The sequence below is a fragment of the Nymphalis io genome, chromosome Z (assembly GCF_905147045.1).
Source record: "Nymphalis io chromosome Z, ilAglIoxx1.1, whole genome shotgun sequence".
Lineage (NCBI taxonomy): Eukaryota > Metazoa > Arthropoda > Insecta > Lepidoptera > Nymphalidae > Nymphalis > Nymphalis io.
The window spans coordinates 15,027,020-15,032,987 of NC_065918.1; positions in this window are offsets into that span (position 1 = coordinate 15,027,020).

Below are 5,968 nucleotides of genomic sequence, written 5' to 3' on the forward strand. Positions count from 1 at the left end.
TGACATATGCTAAAATATTTTTGACACTATAGTTCCTGCTGCATCACAGGAAGAGAGGAATCGTCTCGGGAGACTTTGACTTTAACCTTTAAGCTCTTGACTAACTAACTAAGTCTTACAAAGAAATCTTATATTTTGAACAACATCAATCCATATTACTGTAGTAGATAAAAAGCTACTTCTAATACCATTATTGACCACGTATGCTCAAATTTAAAAGAAAACAAATTTCATTTTGCCATAAAAAATAAAAATACACCGATGTCGGATCACAAACATATATATCTAACTCTACACCTACTATTGTATATATATATGACGCAGTTAACTATAGAGAGACGTACAAAATAATGGAAACTAAACAAAGTAACGTAAAAAACTGTTAGTATAAATTAGCAGAACAAATTATTGCGAATATTAAAAAAAGTAAAATCCCCAAAACTAAAATATTGAACCCATCTAGACAGAAATGGATAAATAAAGAAATTATAAATTAACTTAATCAACGGAACATTTTATGGACTAGATACAAAAATAATCCTTTTGGTCCCTAAACCTTTTTTTTTATTCTTTTTTTTTATTTTAAAGAGGGTTTTTTCTAACAAGAAAATGTCACCCTCATAGTTCTACACATTTTTCTTTTTATATATTTTATATGCCTATCTATAAGATTTTATCTACATTTAATACATTTAGTTATTATTTTAAGTAATGCTTTAGATGCGTCCGAAGTCGGAGCTGAAAGAACACTATTATAAAAACCTACTTCATACGTAAAATTAAACTTATGCAAAATTCCCTAATCCTAAAATGTATGTCAAACTTAGTAGCTGAAGAAATTAGTAGCTATATGAAGATTTCATGGATGGAACATTCCAGATAATCTCGAAATCGCTAAAGACACGCCAATATTTAAGACAGGGAGTCAATTTGAAATAATTTTATCGACCCGTATCGGTTCCACGTATACACTTATATGAGAGGGTTGCATATATAATCGCTTAGAAACATATTTGGTTAGTCAAATTTTTTATATAAGAAACAGTACGGTTTTACGAAGCAAAAAGTATCGTCAGCGTAGGATACTAATAAAAATATATGTTAAAAGTAATATAAAATAACAAAATAATATGTAACTAACTGTATAATAATGTAAAATAATTTATTATATGTAATAACGTAAAAACTAACAATACAAAATAAATTAATAATAAATACATAAAATCTCACTCATTCTGACCACTTTCAGCTATACTTTATCCCTGTATTTGCGATAAGACCGTATCATCGACAATGATGCAAAGTATTCACAGATACCCTCTTCATAACTGTATTATTTCATTTTTTTTTACTCTTTATTTTTATATATATATATATATATATATATATATATATATATATATATATATATATATATATATTTATATATATATATATATATATATAAATATATATATTTTCTTACATTCCTTATAAATGTTGTGAATATTATAATATATGAGAAATAAAGCTTTATTAACCCGAACGTCTATAATTGGATTGTCTGTCTGGGATTTCAAAATAACTGCCTCTTCTAAAGTAAATATGGGTATTAAAGAAATTCCATTCTTAAAGAGTTAAAGTGAAGTATGAAAGGTTGTATGGAAGCCAGTCATTTTCAAAGTTAGAGTCATTTAATTTCATATGCTTCTGGTTAGAATTTATTTTAGGATGTGCTCGATGAGGGGTAATTTTCCTTTCAAAAATAACATCCATGAGGATATTAATTTGAATTTCAAAGTATACAGTTCCCTCTTGGTGACAATCCCAAGGCCTGTCATTGAACATGGCCAGCATTGATTTTAGTGAGAACTGATCACGTGGACAGTTTTTATGTTGGATCAGAGCGAGCTCTGCGAGTAACTCAGTAATTTCAGCCCAAAATAAAACACCGCAAACATAATGTTAAAACAAATAAAGTTTTCAGTAAGCTTAATAGTTTTGTTTAATCTGAGTTGATAGAATAAAAAAATATATACTTGTACACTATTGTGTTGTATTGTATTAACTATTTTCAACGGCTTGGATACATGACCACCCCGGTCAATTAAGCAATATAGTCGTAGATTGGGAAACATGTATTAAATAAATTTATCTTAAATCCATTTGAGTCACTATAAAATATATTAAATAAAACTATATGGATTCACAGTAAGTTCACTGATTATTATTATAGTAATAATCATCAATATATAAAAAAAAACTTAATACACTTTTTTTCATAAAAGACTTTCTTTATTTATCCTTTACTTATACTTAAGCGCGAGCGAAGCCGCGGGCAGCAAATAGTACAGTAACAGTAACAGCCTGTTAATGTCCCACTGCTGGGCTAAGGCCTCCTGTCCCTTTTGAGGAGAAGGTTTGGAGCTTATTCTACCACGCTGCTCCCATGCGGGTTGGTAGAATACACATGTGACAGAATTTCAATGAAATTAGACACATGCAGGTTTCCTCACGATGTTTTCCTTCACCGTCAAGCACGAGATGAATTATAAACACAAATTAAGCAAATGAAAATTCAGTGGTGCTTGCCCGGGTTTGAACCCACGATCATCGGTTAAGATTCACGCGTTCTAACCACTAGGCCATCTCGTCTTTTTAGCAAATAGTACTTAATATAATTTGTATATATGATAGAAGTGGGTTGGTAGTTATAAACGCGCGTTAAGTTGCCTACCGTATGAACAGACGACCTTGTTTAAGTATTTATATACATATAAATGTAGTTCGAATATACCGTTTCACCAAAAACTGCGTTGCTTATAAAGTAAAGACACGCGTTAATTTCAAACCGCCATATTTTGATAGACAGAAAGGTAAAGTAATTAATTATTGGCACGACGTGTAATTTATGTTCAATTTGTGTTCAATTGTGTTATTTGATTTTTAAGAGTGAGTAATTTACATCAATTTGTGATTTCGTGTTCTATTTCCAAAAAAAAACGATTATCTTAAATTAGTTTCACTTATGCTACATTAATATGTATCTTCACAATGCTGTCCTTGAGGGATTCCGGTATAGAAGTAAATAAATTGATAACTTACATGGCTTACGTGGCTAACGCTTGCTAAACCTTAGGATATATATCAAAAAAATGTATTAGAAAATTGTAGGTATTACCATGTAAGGCCGCCTGTTGCCTATAGCATTGAATTATTTGCAGCGATCGCACGTATGTTGAGACGCGGCGATCCCTGGTAACGGAAACGTGGTTAACCTCGTGTCTGTATTCATTTGTAATCAATTCTAGTAGGTTAGGGTAGTAGTTTATTAAAAAAAACTGTGCATATTCTTCTTCTTCTGCCTAGCGTTTTCCCGGCCTAGTAACGCAAGGGTTCGCTTTCCTGCATCTATTCCTCCACTTTGCCCGATAAACGACATCGAGCCGACGCTTTTTGGGCCTGCCGCGGGATGAAAGGCCTTCGGCAACAAAGTCCAGGCATGGGTTTCCGATATAGTGTGGCGGTCTGCGGCTGATGTGGCCAAACCAACGTCGACGGCTTTCCTGCAACTTATCCGCTACATCACAAACGCCGAGGCTGCCACGGATGTTCTCGTTATGAATGCGATCTAGTCGCGTAATGCTACACATCCACCGGAGCATCTTCTTTTCCGAGACGTGAAGGTGCTGGACATGTCTCGCGAGAACTGGCCACGTGTTGCTGCCGTATAATAGGACTAGTCGGATGATACATTTGTACACAAGGTCCTTTAATTTCACCGGTATCCTTCGATCACAGATGACCTCGGTGACTTTCCGCCATTTGGCCCAAGCTGCGTTTATTCGAGTTCTGACGTCATGGTCGATTGCACCAGACTCGTGTAGTATGGACTCGAGGTATTTAAACTTTTCCGTCTTGATAACGGATTCTCCGCCTATCTTTATGCCACAGGCCATATACTCGGTCTTCGAAACATTTAGCTTCAGACCGCCTTTCTCTAGCGCACCCTTCCATCGATTCACCTATTGCTCCAATACCTGCTTGTCTTCATCTAGTAGTGCAATGTCTCAAAGCGCACTACACTGACCAGGAAAGGACTCAGGGCCGAGCCTTTGTGGACACCAACTGTGAGCGGGAATGGTGTGTGTCATCAACGGCAGTCCTAACTATTGATTTCGAATTATAGTACCTATCTCGAATAATGTCAATATAGATTTGTGACACCTTCTTCATCGCCTAAAAAACTGTACATATTATGAATTTAAAAAAATATAACGGTATATAATATGAAATACAAATTTCTTTAGTTTTTCGATACTATATATTAAACTAGATATTGTTTTTTTTTGAGAGTGTTATAAATAATTAATTTACAGTAATATACAAAAATAAATCCTAGTTCTAAGTACTCTGAATTCATTTTGGTCTGCCGCGCGCTTGTACAGTGTAACAACATCTGCTAACAAACGACCCAAAGAAACACGGAGCTACTATGAATAGTTTACTGCGCTCATCAAATAGAGGTGGCATATGCCGTGGAAGTAGTGATTCCCAATTGAACATGAGTACTGCTTCTGATACTACGCAAGTTACTTTCAGAAACAAACGTAAACTCCACAGTGAAAATGACTGTATCATGGATGAATTATTTGAGTTAAAAAAAACAAATGGCAGATATGATGGCCCTCATCTCTTCAACCAGTAGCATTCAAAACGACAACATTAATAAGCTTTGCCAGGACGTAACCGCTATTAGAAACCAGGTCAATACTATTAGCAACACCATGGCCAGTATGACCATAGAACAAGACAAACTACGGACAAACATGCACCAACTTGTCACATCTGCACAAGACACGGAAAAAAGAGTCAAGCTTTTAGAATCCGAAATTGACCTACTGAAACTATCTGCAACACAAGACAGCAACAAAATGTTAGTAACATGTGAATCATATGAAAAATTAATAAATGAATGTCAAGAACGTAATATAAGGAGCAAAAACATCATCTTAGCTGGTATAACAGAATCCAGTGCTGACAATAGTGCAGACCGAGCACAACATGATATACAAGAAGTATCAAAAATAATTAAGTTACTTATCAACGACTGTCCTGACCCTCAACAAATATACAGACTTGGCAGATACCAACCAACTAAAACTCGCCTTAGTCTGCTTCTCTTCTGAAAAAAATACGAGACAACTACTCCGTAATAAAAGTACAGTACGACTAAGTAACGTTAAAATGTTTTCTGATCAGACACCCTATCAAAGAGAATTTTTAAAAAATCTACAAACAGAGCTCCAACACCGAACTGCCAATGGAGAGTGTAACTTACGCATTAAATATGAAAAAGGAGTCCCCAAAGTAATAAAAACGCAGCCAAAAAACTTTACAGCCACAATAACGAAAATCTAGGTATGTCTTTTAACAATAACGTATGGTATCAAATTGCACATACCTATTCAGAAATCAATGCCACTAGCAAATCGATCAAATGTTTTTATGCAAATGTAGGCAGTATAGTTAAACCGGGTAAATTTGATGAGTTAAAATGTATCCTACAATCTTTTCAATACACAGTACATATTGTTGCTCTATCCGAAACGTGGATAAAAGATAAGGAAGAAGCTAGTAGACTTCAATTATCTGGATACTCACACTACTACAACTTTAGACAACATTCAAGGGGAGGTGGCGTGTCAATGTTTGTCCATGACAGCTTAAATCACCATCTTCTAGAGGAAAGCTGTACCAATGATAACCACTTTCTTTGGGTACATATTGTCAAGTATTGTATGAATGTAGTCATATATAAATATATAAATGTCATATATAAACCTGACAGAACAAACTCAAGTGAATTTCTCGAGGAGTATTCACTGCAACTACATAGAAGAAAGAGAATGTTAATTTTTGGAGACTTTAATTATGACTTATTGAAACCCAATGCTGCGGCTCGTAATTATCAGCTTACTTTAAGAGA